Source organism: Eleutherodactylus coqui, chromosome 1, assembly GCF_035609145.1.
Source record: "Eleutherodactylus coqui strain aEleCoq1 chromosome 1, aEleCoq1.hap1, whole genome shotgun sequence".
Classification (NCBI taxonomy): Eukaryota; Metazoa; Chordata; class Amphibia; order Anura; family Eleutherodactylidae; genus Eleutherodactylus; species Eleutherodactylus coqui.
This window is the reverse complement of record NC_089837.1, coordinates 351,904,230-351,917,694: the sequence shown is the minus strand read 5'-3', so window position 1 is coordinate 351,917,694 and position 13,465 is coordinate 351,904,230.

Sequence of the window (13,465 nt, the reverse complement as noted above, 5' to 3'; positions counted from 1 at the left end):
ATATCAGGAAGTGAGAGAATTAGATTCCGTACGTACAATTTGGACGCTAATTGTTTTGCGCTTAGAATTGAATAATCGACTTGGGACCCATTAACTTTTCCTATTTATGGCATAATCAATGCCCGTGCCAAATTTCATGTTTCTACGTGAGAAAATGACATTCCGTACGTAAAATTTGGACGCTAATTCTTTTGCGCATAGAATTGAATAATCGAGTTGGGACCCATTAGCTTTTCCTATTTATGACATATTCAATGCCCATGCCAAATTTCAAGTTTCTATGTGAGAAAATTAGATTCCGTACGTAAAATTTGGACGCTAATTCTTTGGCGCATAGAATTGAATAATCGAGTTGGGACCCATTAGCTTTTCCTATTTATGACATATTCAATGCCCGTGCCAAATTTCAAGTTTCTATGTGAGAAAATGACATTCCGTACGTAAAATTTGGACGCTAATTCTTTGGCGCATAGAATTGAATAATCAAATTGGGACCCATTAACTTTTCCTATTTATGACATAATCAATGCTCGTGCCAAATTTCAAGTTTCTATGACATTGGGATGCGAGAAAATTAGATTCCGTACGTAAAATTTTGATGCTAATTCTTTGGCGCTTACAATTGAATAATCGAGTTGGGACCCATTAACTTTTCCTATTTATGACATAATCAATGCTTGTGCCAAATTTCAAGTTTCCATGACATTGGGAAGCGAGAAAATTACAATCCGTATGTAAAATTTGGACGCTAATTCTTTGGCGCTTAGAATTGAATAATCGAGTTGGGACCCATTACCTTTTCCTATTTATGACATAGTCAATGCTCATGCCAAATTTCATGTTTCTACAACATCGGGAAGTGAGAGAATTAGTGGCAATGATGGAAATCGAACGATCTACGTGGGGGCGGGGGGTCGTAACTGTCGACGACGCTCGTGCACGTGCCATTTAACATAGAATATTTGTACTATGCCTATAATCTTCCCAGGAGTGTACTCAACAACTTCCGAAAGTTTCATGGCGATCGGATGAATGGTGTAGTAGCGCATAAAGGACAGACAGACAGAAACACACGCAGACATACATTCAATTTTATATATATAGACTAGCTTACCCGTCGCGCATTGCTGCGAAGACAGACATACATACATACATTCGTTTTTATATATCTAGATAACAACCAATCACAGCGCAGCTTTCAAGTTACCTCAGCGGTATAATATATAACAACCAATCACAGCGCAGCTTTCATGTTACCTCAGTGGTATAATATATAACAACCAATCACAGCACAGCTTTCATGTTGCATTAGCAGTATAATATATAGCAACCAATCACAGCACAGCTTTCATGTTACCTCAGCAGTATAAGAAATAGCAACCAATCACAGCACAGCTTTCATGACATCAGGAAGTGAGAGAATTAGATTCCATACGTAAAATTTGGACACTAATTCTTTTGTGCTTAGAATTAAATAATTGAGTTGGGACCCATTAGCTTTTCCTATTTATGACATAATCAATGCTCGTGCCATATTTCAAGTTTCTATGACATTGGGAAGTGATGGAATTAGATTCCGTACGTAAAATTTGGATGCTATTTTTTTGCGCTTAGAATTGAATAATCGAGTTGGGACCCATTAGCTTTTCCTATTTATGACCTAATCAATGCTCGTGCCAAATTTCAAGTTTCTATGACATTTGAAAGTGAGAAAATTAGATTCCGTACGTAAAATTTGGACGCTAATTTTTTGGCGCTTAGAATTGAATAATCATGTTGGGACCCATTAACTTTTCCTATTTATGACATAATCAATGCTCGTGCCAAATTTCATGTTTCTATGACATCGCGAAGTAAGAAAATTAGATTCCGTACGTAAAATTTGGACGCTAATTCTTTGGCGCTTAGAATTGAATAATTGAGTTCGGACCCATTAGCTTTTCCTATTTATGACATAATCAATGCTCGTGCCAAATTTCAAGTTTCTATGACATTGGGAAGTGATGGAATTAGATTCCGTACGTAAAATTTGGACGCTAATTCTTTTGCGCTTAGAATTGAATAATCGAGTTGGCACCCATTAACTTTTCCTATTTATGACATAATCAATGCTCGTGCCAAATTTCAAGTTTCTATGACATCGCGAATGAGAAAATTAGATTCCGTACGTAAAATTTGGACGCTAATTCTTCGGCGCTTAGAATTTAATAATCGAGTTGGGACCCATTAGCTTTTCCTATTTATGACATAATCAATGCTCGTGCCAAATTTCAAGTTTCTATGACATTGGGAAGTGAGCAAATTAGATTCCGTACGTAAAATTTGGACGCTAATTCTTTGGCGCTTAGAATTAAATAATTGAGTTGGGACCCATTAACTTTTCCTATTTATGACATAATCAATGCTCATACCAAATTTAATGTTTCTATGACATCGCGAAGTGAGAAAATAAGATTCTGTACGTAAAATTTGGACGCTAATTTTTTGGCGCTTAGAATTGAATAATCGAGTTGGGACCCATTAGCTTTTCCTATTTATGACCTAATCAATGCTCGTGCCAAATTTCAAGTTTCTATGACATTGGGAAGCGAGAAAATTAGATTCCGTACGTAAAATTTTGATGCTAATTCTTTGGCGCTTACAATTGAATAATCGAGTTGGGACCCATTAACTTTTCCTATTTATGACATAATCAATGCTTGTGCCAAATTTAAGTTTCTATGACATCGCGAATGAGAAAATTAGACTTTGTACGTAAAATTTGGACGCTAATTCTTTTGCACTTAGAATTAAATAATCGAGTTGGGACCCATTAACTTTTCCTATTTATGACATAATCAATGCTCCTGCCAAATTTCATGTTTCTATGACATCGCGAAGTGAGAAAATAAGATTCTGTATGTAAAATTTGGACGCTAATTTTTTGGCGCTTGGAATTGAATAATGGAGTTGGGACCCATTAACTTTTCCTATTTATGACATAAGCAATGCTCGTGCCAAATTTCAAGTTTCTATGACATCGCGAATGAGAAAATTAGATTCCGTACGTAAAATTTGGACGCTAATTCTTCGGCGCTTAGAATTGAATAATCGAGTTGGGACCCATTAGCTTTTCCTATTTATGACATAATCAATGCTAGTGCCAAATTTCATGTTTCTATGACATTGGGAAGTGAGCAAATTAGATTCCGTACGTAAAATTTGGACGCTACTTCTTTGGCGCTTAGAATTAAATAATTGAGTTGGGACCCATTAACTTTTCCTATTTATGACATAATCAATGCTCATACCAAATTTAATGTTTCTATGACATCGCGAAGTGAGAAAATAAGATTCTGTACGTAAAATTTGGATGCTAATTTTTTGGCGCTTAGAATTGAATAATGGAGTTGGGACCCATTAACTTTTCCTATTTATGACATGTTCAATGCTCGTGCCAAATTTCATGTTTCTATGACATCGCGAAGTGAGAAAATAAGATTCTGTACGTAAAATTTGGACGCTAATTTTTTGGCGCTTAGAATTGAATAATCGAGTTGGGACCCATTAGCTTTTCCTATTTATGACCTAATCAATGCTCGTGCCAAATTTCAAGTTTCTATGACATTGGGAAGTGAGAAAATTAGATTCCGTACGTAAAATTTGGACGCTAATTTTTTGGCGCTTAGAATTGAATAATTGAGTTCGGACCCATTAGCTTTTCCTATTTATGACATAATCAATGCTCGTGCCAAATTTCAAGTTTCTATGACATTGGGAAGTGATGGAATTAGATTCCGTACGTAAAATTTGGACGCTAATTCTTTTGCGCTTAGAATTGAATAATCGAGTTGGCACCCATTAACTTATCCTATTTATGACTTGTGAAAACACATGAGATTACCGTCCCCAGTAACGCATCACTCGCTAGAAGCACACGCATCACTCGCAGCGCTAAACGCTGTGTGAGCGAGGCCTTAAGGTGCTTTTACTTTAGCTCTGTGATATCCTACTTTCAATGGAAAAAGGAGTGACACATTTAAGGGAAATCTATTGTGAAACAGGAGACCACAGTTCCGTTTGTGTAGCTATAAGGTTTCTGCTATTCTTGTTATAGTATGGGTATGCACTAAATAGTTTTCTCGTACATTTAGTGTTTATTTAAAATGCCAGAAGATTTGTCATAGCATTAGATAATGCTGCAAACATAAACAGTGCACTTAGAAAGAAGAAAATACGAAGCTAAGTGTCAATTAAAGCAGAACCTTTTATGGAAATCTGTCAGGGTTCAGTAAAGAAAAGTCAGTGCAAAAGATGTGTATGAGAACATAATACGCGTCAGATAGAACGTGCCATGATTTTTCTTGCATGCGCATATGTGAGCTGCAAAATGGGAGTCAGGACCTGCACACGTAATACAGTGTCACCAAAACAATAAATCAATTTCAGATGACTTCTCAGGATAACCTTGCGTGTGTGTTCATAAGGAATAATGCTAGCTCTGGACACTATATGACTTATGACATGTATCACCCCCTCTGCAGGCTGTATCTTTAATTTTTAGTTGTCTCTGAGCTGGTCAGAAGAGCCTGCTGAAATGCTTTGTTCTATATACTACATATCAAGAAAACGCTCCACAGTACAGAGACATAACATCAGCATGAAGGCTAGTGTACTGCAGTACTGAGCAGTGTAGATGTGATTTCAATAACTGTCAGACGCAGTAATTCACCAGTGCAATGGTAGTACTGTCTATCGAGGCAGAGCTGATCAAAAGAGTTTATCTGATTAAACAATAACATGATCTGCCCATAGAAAGACTTAAAAACGTGTTGTGTTGATTAGGAATTTCTGGTCTGGTTCTGATCTGCTTAGTCTGTTGCTGTTTTATACATGGGAAGTTACTGTGTATATTCTATTTGGAGTGGCCTGAATTTAACTTTGTCCCTAGGGTGTAACACACTGCTAACACGGCCTTGCATGTACTAAACAATTTTTCATACTATTCCACCATTTTGGAAATTGAGACATGTAATACTCTTCTGCACCCCAAGCTCTATGAATTCTACTCCATTAATTTCCATGGGAATACTGGGGATAGCTGAGTGCTTGATGATCCTTGGTAGTCCCACAGAAATGAAAGGAGTGGTAGTACACATGCATGACCACTTCTTCTTTCAATGGGGAACAGATTGGACCTACCTTGCTATAATTAGTGGGGACGTCAGCAGTCAGACCCCTACTGACCAGATATTCATTCCCTATACTGTAGATTTTGTGGAGTAACCCTTTTAAGGCCTCGCTGTAGATTTGGTCAGTATTTTTCATTAGTATTTGAAAGCCAAAACTACTAGTGAAATATATTGGAAGGATTTATATGTTTTATCTTCTTTGCATCCACTGCTTATGCCTTAATCTGCAGTGTATCCATGAGGGTTAAAATATCCATATATTAGTACGGTAAATGAAAAATTATAAGAGAAATCAAACTTTGGTAACTACTACTTATTTACTTACAGTATTATTAAATTCAGTTGCAGAAACCATTGTCGCATAAGGGCTCATTCACACGGGCGTATTGTCACCGTGTATTATGCACACGTATTTCCCATCGACACACGCAGTGAATGGAGGCAATGAAAGTCTATGTACTTTCATTCTTCCATTCACACCTGCATTGGAACTGTGAGGGGACATCCGTATAAAATGCAGGAGATATAAATCACAGCATGCTCTATTTCTCCATGTTTCATACAGAGCCCTCGAGAGGGCAGCATTTAACCCCTTCCCACTCCAGGGCGTAAGTTTACATCCTGGCAGCGGGGTACTGCCCACAACAGGGCGTAAACTTACGTCCTGGGGATAGCGAGAGATCACTTATGATCTCACGCTATCCTGCAGCGGGAGCCGGCTGTCAGTCATAGCTGGCCTCCCGCTGCAACAGCGGGGATGCATTGGAGATGCACCCCAACCCCCCCGCGCTGTTAACCCCTTCCCCGCCGCAATCTATGTAGATCGCGGCATGGGAGGTGTTCACAGAGGGAGCGTGCTCCCTCTGTGACGTCACCGGGCTCTCGTGATATAATCGCAGAGAGCCCGGCTGATTGCCATGGCAACAGGATGCCAGACACTGGCGTTCTGTATTGCCATAGCCTGTGATCGCTGTATAAGCGATAAGGCATGGCAGGGCAGTAGCCCTGCCATGCCTTATCACAGCGATCATCAGTGCTGTACTGTAAGTGCCCCAGAAGTACACAAATTGTGCAAAAAAAAAGATAATAAAAATGAATAAAAAAGAAAAATGTAAAAAAAAAGTTAGAAAATCCTTTTTTTATGCTTTTTCTCATATTAGCATAAAAAAAGGTAAAAAAAATATAAAACCCCACATATTTGGTATTGTCTCGTCCGTAACGACGAGTACAATAGGTTGCACATGCTTTTGACTGTGCACGGAAAAAGTGTTTTAAAAAAACGCTAAAAAACTTAGGCAAAATGCTAATTTTTAGCATTTTGCCTCCCTAAAAACGCAATAAAAGTGATCAAAAAAGCTGTATGTACCCCAAAATGGTACCAATAAAAACTACAGCTCGTCTCGCAAAAAATAAGCCCTCACAGAGCTCCGTTCATCAAAAAATAAAAAAGTTATAGGTAACCTGTTCCACTCATTGATCACCCTCAATGTCAGAAAGTTTTTTCTAATATCTAATCTGTGTCTCCCCCCTTTCAGTTTCATCCCATTGCTTCTAGTCTTTCCTTGTGCAAATGAGAATAGGGCTGATCCCTCTGCACTGTGACAGCCTTCAGATATTTGTAGACAGCTGTTAAGTCTCCTCTCTGCCTTCTTTTTTGCAAGCTAAACATTCCCAGATCCTTTAACCGTTCCTCATAGGACATGATTTACAGGCCGCTCACCATCTTGGTATCTCTTCTCTGAACTTGCTCCAGTTTGTCTGTGTTTTTTTTAAAGTGGGGTGCCCAGAACTGGACACAGTATTCCAGATGAGGTCTGACTAAGGAAGAATAGAGGGGGATAATTACCTCACGTGATCTAGACTCTATGCTTCTCTTAATACATCCCAGAATTGTGTTTAGCTCATTTCCTCCCATTCTCTTTGTGCTTTTTTCATTTTTCTTGCCCAGATGTAGGACTTTTCATTTCTCCTTGATACCATTCTGTTAGTCGCTGCCCATTGCTCAAGCTTTCTAGATCTTTTTGAATACTCTCTCTTCCCTAGTGTTAGCTATCCCTCCTAGCTTTGTGTCGTGTACAATTTTGATCAGTTTCCCCTCAATTCCCTCCTCCAGATTGTTTATAAAAATGTTGAACAACACTGGGCCTAGGACAGAGCCTTGTGGTACCACACTTGATACATTCTTCTACTTGGATGTGCAGCCATTTATGACCACTCTTTGAATACGATCACTCAGCCAGTTGTGAATCCACCTAACAGTTGCCTTGTCAAACCCATATTTGGTCATTTTTTCAATATGTATAGTATGAGATACTATGTCAAAAGCTTTACTAAGGTCAAGATATACTATATCCACCACATTTCCCTGATCAACGTAGTGATTTTGTCATAGAAGGAAATTAGATTCGTCTGGCATGACTTGTTTGTTACAAACCCATGCTGGCTCTGGTTAACATACTCCACTTTTATTCAAGTACTTGCATACATGGCTTTTAATTATTTGTTCAAAGATCTTTCCCAGTATAGAAGTCAGGCTCACAGGCCTGTAGTTTCCTGGATCCAACTTCTTCCCTTTTTTGAAGATACGGACAACATTTGCCCTTTTCCAATCTTCTGGGACTTCTCCTGTTTTCCAAGAATTTTCAAAGATTATGGCGAGTGGTTCAGCAATTACTTCTGCTGCTTCCTTTAGTATCCTAGGATGTAATTCATCTGGACCTTGAGACTTGAATTCCTTTAAGTTAGCTAAGTGTTTCCGGGCATGCGCAGTGCCTATCGCAGCCTTTATGCTATCTCTGCCAGCAGAGTGTAGGGGCTATGATGAGTACAATGGTGCAAGACTTGCAGCGTTGTACTCATGCAGCCATGTGAACGAGCCCTAACTGACAACAATCCTGGTTATTTTTTTTTTGCTTCTCAGAAATTGATGGCACAACTATGTGCATTGTAATCAAACAATATCAGGTAGTAAGTTTTAAGGAAGTTAGTTAAAAATGCCAACCATCACTTTTGCTCAGATAGACAAAGCAAAATATATGACAATAACTTTGTAAATACAAGAAGTATAATTACTAGACTTTTGGCTTCTCATTAGAGAAATAGATGTAGTGAGTTAAGGTCCCTTTATAGGGGATGACTGTTGCTCCTATGCCTTCATGCAGTAGCGGCAGTCATTCAAGCAATGGAGGTGGAGCGTTCCGGGGATGTATTCCAGCCACCCACCTCTATTCACTGCAAACATGCAGTTGTTCATAGATTGTCAGTTTACATGGGCCAATAGTGGCTTGGTTTTTAGGTAATCTAAAAAGTGATTTCTCACTCAGTGCCCTGTAGAGGTGGCATGCACATGTACAACTATTGGCCACTGTTTTCAGGGTGATAAGTATACCATGTAATGGGGCTCTGTGCAACTTATTTCAATTCATTTTAGTGGGACTAGAGATGAGCGAGCATACTCGTTAAGGGACAATACTCGAGCAAGTATCGTCCTTTTCGAGTACCTGCCTGCTCGTCAGAAAAGAATCGGGTGCCGGCAGAGGAGAGCGGAGGAGAGCGGGGGGAACGGGGGGGCCCCCCGCCCCCCGCTTTTCCCTGCTCACTACCGCAACCCGCCGCTCACCCCCGCCGGCACCCTGGGTTCACACAGGACGGATTTGCCACGGAAAGTTCGTGCGGAATTTCCCTGCGGCCGCTAATCCTGGTATTAGCCAGCCATGTGGACGGGATTTGCCAAAAATCTTGTCCCCACGGGATGGCCAATTTGTCGCGGCAAAGCCAGCATTAGCTGGCGCTGCGGCACAGATTCCCCGGCCGCAGCATGTCTATTTTTTTCCATTCCATTGCGGCTGTGCTCCTCTCTATGGGAGGGCTAGCCACAATGGAAAAGCATGCGGCCAAGCCGCTCCAAAACCCGCGACTAAGCGCCGTGGATTTTGAAGCTCCGCTTTCCAGGCGGAAATCTCTCAGTTTTTCACTGCGGCAAAACCGCAAGATTTTAAGGCGGGATTCCGCCCTATGTGAACCCAGCCTTAGTGTGGGAGGTGCAGAAAGCCTGCAGTGAGAAGGATGAGGAAAATGGGATCCCTGTTCTTGGGATTGGTGGAAGTCTCAGCATTGGGACCCCCGCAAATCAGACTTTTATCACCTATCCTATGGATAGATTATGAAAGCATATCTTGGGATAACGCTCACATAGGTTCACATAGAAAGCCTAAATCTTGCTTGAGTATTTGTGTTGAGTATTGCATCACTAGGCTATTGTGCCTTGCATATTTCTCATTTCCCTAGGGAACCCTCTTTCCCAGACTGTTATTATTCTTATGGATTACCTACCACATTGTGTTCCTCACAAATTCCCTCTTGAGATCCCTATCAATGTAATAATCTAAACTGTGCTTAGCTCACCTTTTTCAAGCAATTGGATTCTATTCATGACCCTCCTGCAGGGCTGGATTATTATTGGAGCAGCTGGAGTTCTGGCTCTGGGCCTGCGATATCTGAAGTCTAAGGGGCCCCCAGCTGCCCACTCTCCAGCGGGCTGAGGGAGGCTCCTAACACTGGATCTCAACAGTTCGGTAGAACAGGTGAAAAGCAGTCAGGCCCTTTTTTGGTCTGCTGGTTAAGGAAAAAAAACATACTCATCTGTTGCACGCTCCCCAAGCTACTTTTGGCTGTATTTTCATACTTAGGTATGTGTACATGCTAATACACATGGCCAGAGCTGGGCGATTACTGGGTTCATACTCTGAGACCAGGGATTCACCAGCATCAGTTACATGTATGGCCCGTAACGATGCTACCTGAAACTAGGTAGATACAGTCTAGAGAGGCTTGGGGAACAAGCAACAAGTATGTGTTTTTTTTAAACCAGAACAAAAAGGGGCGCTATTATTCTGATGGTGGGACAGGCAAGGGGCTCCATTACTATGATGGGGGACAGAGAAGGCGCAGTGTTACTCTGATGGGGGACTAAAAAAGGCTACTGTTATTCTATTGGCGCACAGACCATGATGGCGGCCAGTAAATGGGCTTTATCACTTTTATACGGGCCAGTGAAAGGACATTGTTATTTATGGGGGCTAGTAAAGGGACATTATTGTTGTGATGGGGGTTAGTAAAAGGACATTATTGCTGTGAGGGGGGCCAATAAAGGGGAATTATCACTTTTATGGAGGCCAGTAAAGGGACATTATTGCTGTGATGGGGGTCAGTAAAGGGGCATTTTCAGTTTTATGGAGACAGAAAAGGTGGCATAATTAATTATGGGGACAGAAAAGGGGCATTATTGCTCATTAGATCAAAACAGGCAGCATTAACTATTATGGGGGGAAGAGAGCGGGCATTATTACTCGAGGGGGCGGAAAAAGGGGGCATTATTACTCGAGGGGGCGGAAAAAGGGGGCATTATTACTCATGGAGTCAGAAAAGGGGTACTATTAATTATGGGGCAGAAGAGACAGCACTATTACTGATGGGGCAGAAAAGGAGGCATTATTACTCATTGGGGCAAAAGAGCATTAATACTGATCTTTTACTGTGTGGAGTAGACTTAGGCTGTCTGTCCACGGGCGTTGCGGTATCCCGGGAGCAGGAGTTGGCAGATCTGATAGGCTGACCGCAGAGAATCACGGCAAATCGCAGCATGCTGTGATTTGCCGGCCGCGAGTGGAGAATCGCAATAATTCTCCGCTCGTGGACAGGGGGGAAGGGCTCTCCATAGCAACACTATGGAGAGCTTTCACTACGTTCCCCGCGGCCGGATTATCACCACGGGTAACGCAATTCAAACTCATCCGTGGATAGGCAGCCTAAAAGCCACACTTACTGTGTGGGGCCTAATTACTATCGGGACACTATGGATTGTGTAAAGGTGTGGGAAATGTAAAGAATGTGATGGAAAAGAAAGGAGCCAAAGATGTATGTGTGTCAAATTCTGCAGAGATAATCATTCATGTCTGTGCCTGCTCCGGGACCAGGATGAATCTGCTAGAGCTGACCTAGGAAGTAAGTGCAACAGCGCATTCATGTTTCATGGTATTTCAGGTCTCGGTCCTGGGGCAATCAGCTGTCACTGTGTGTTTCTACACTAAAAATACAGAAAATCTAAAGAAAAGGTCAGCAGTGCAAGTAGAGCTGCCTGGGTGCTCTTCTAACTTTTTCATTTCTTTATCTTTATTTTCTATATCTTTATCTTTGTGTGTGGAGCGAGGGTAAAAGGTGGCTTGGGAGGTCCGTCCACATCTTGCTGGTATTTCTTGTTGATCGATTCCAAAAGATGGAAGTGTCAGATGCTTCACTTCTCAGCATGCAACAGACCATATCGACTGTTGGGTTCCCAGCATGCTTCCTGGCGCTTTACCGAATAAAATAGTGCAGCATACTGCATTATTTTATCAAAACTTTATGCTAGATCTACATGGGTGGCTCTGTACATAGCCTTAGTTACAATCATTTTTTTTTGTTGAGGGGGGGGGGGGGGCACCTGATTCCAAATTTTGCTATGGGGAAAAGAGGGGATCAGAGTTACTCAGCTGTATGCTTTTCAGCTTGTTCTAGAGACTAAACTGCTTTTTGACTTTTTAGGGGAGTTTCCTTGCCTTTCCGGCTACAGTGTTCTGCAGTTGGGTGTTGTCATAGCTCCTGGTTTGTGTGTGTGCCATCATTGACGCAGCTCTTGTAGCATAACTTAGAAAGTTCTGGCCCAATTTTTTAATGGTCCACCCCATGAGCATGAATATATACCAACCCACTGGTGTAACTATAGAGGATGCAATTTCACCCAGGTCCAGGAGCCTTAGGGGGCCCATAAGGCCTCCCTTCTCCATATAGGGAGCCCAGTACTATGAATAAAGCATTACAGTTGGGGGCCCTGTTACAGGTTTTGCATTGGGGCCCAGGAGCTTCAAGTTACGCCTCTGTACCAGCCCCATGTAAAAAATTCATGTAAGGACACATTTTACTGCAGGATCACTCTTAAAAAAACTAGGCTGCTAAGTGTGCCCATATCCTTAAAGGGGTTGTCCCGCGGCAGCAAGTGGGTCTATACACTTCTGTATGGCCATAATAATGCACTTTGTAATGTACATTGTGCATTAATTATGAGCCATACAGAAGTTATCAAAAGTTTTATACTTACCTGCTCCGTTGCTAGCGTGCTCGTCTCCATGGTGCCGACTAATTTTCGGCCTCCGATGGCCAAATTAGCCGCGCTTGCGCAGTCCGGGTCTTCTGCTGTCTTCAATGGGGCCGCTCGTGCAGAATGCCGGCTCCGTGTAGCTCCGCCCCGTCACGTGCCGATTCCAGCCAATCAGGAGGCTGGAATCGGCAATGGACCGCACAGAAGCCCTGCGGTCCACAGAGAGACAGGATCCCAGCGGCCATCTTCAGCAGGTGAGTATGAAGACGCCGGACCGCCGGGATTCGGGTAAGTACTACCCGGTGTGTTTTTTTAACCCCTGCATCGGGGTTGTCTCGCGCCGAACGGGGGGGGGGGGGTTTAAAAAAAAAAAAAACCCGTTTCAGCGCGGGACAACCCCTTTAAATGCTTAACAAACAGCTAAGCACTGATATGTTTTCCCAGACCAGCAACTGAGAAGTAACTACTAAACCATGCCTATTGCTTCATTTTTGTGTTGTGAATATGTAGCAATCTTGGTGACTGAGATTATTTGTGAAAAAAGGATCATTTGTGCTCACACATGGCCTAAAGAGATGGGAGAAAGCCTCCAAAACTACCATAGCTGGATGACTGAGAGATGATACTAGCGCTAGCTACAAAAGTGAAGGTATCCCCAACTGGGTGTCTGTGCTCCCTCTACCAAAACCACAGCAACGTCATGGGCAAAACTTGCTCAAATTCCAGCTGAGAGCATCTGTTGGGCGAAATCATGAAGAATACCAAATATCTTCATCCATCATAATAGACTTCTCTGTAGGTGAAGACTCTTCCCTTGGTCATTCAGTTTTTTCAGTTTTGATTTCTGATATTCCCCCCCCCCTCCCCCCCCCCCCAAGGGAATAAGAGAATGTGATATATTCCCATATGTACAGTATGTACTGCTGTGAAGAAAGTCAGGAAAGGTGGGATTTATTCCTCTTTCCTGTAGTCCAAACAGCAGCCCATAATTACCCTCCTAATAAAGTTTTTATGTATGTGCTGCTGTTTCATCTACAGGAAAGAGGAACTGCTTAAGTAAATGCTACCTTTTTATTGCCTACATTATATAGTTGCTGTGAAAATTTTTTGCCAACAGTGATTCTCAAAAACTGGAGCTGGAGTAGGCACTCGTGTCCTT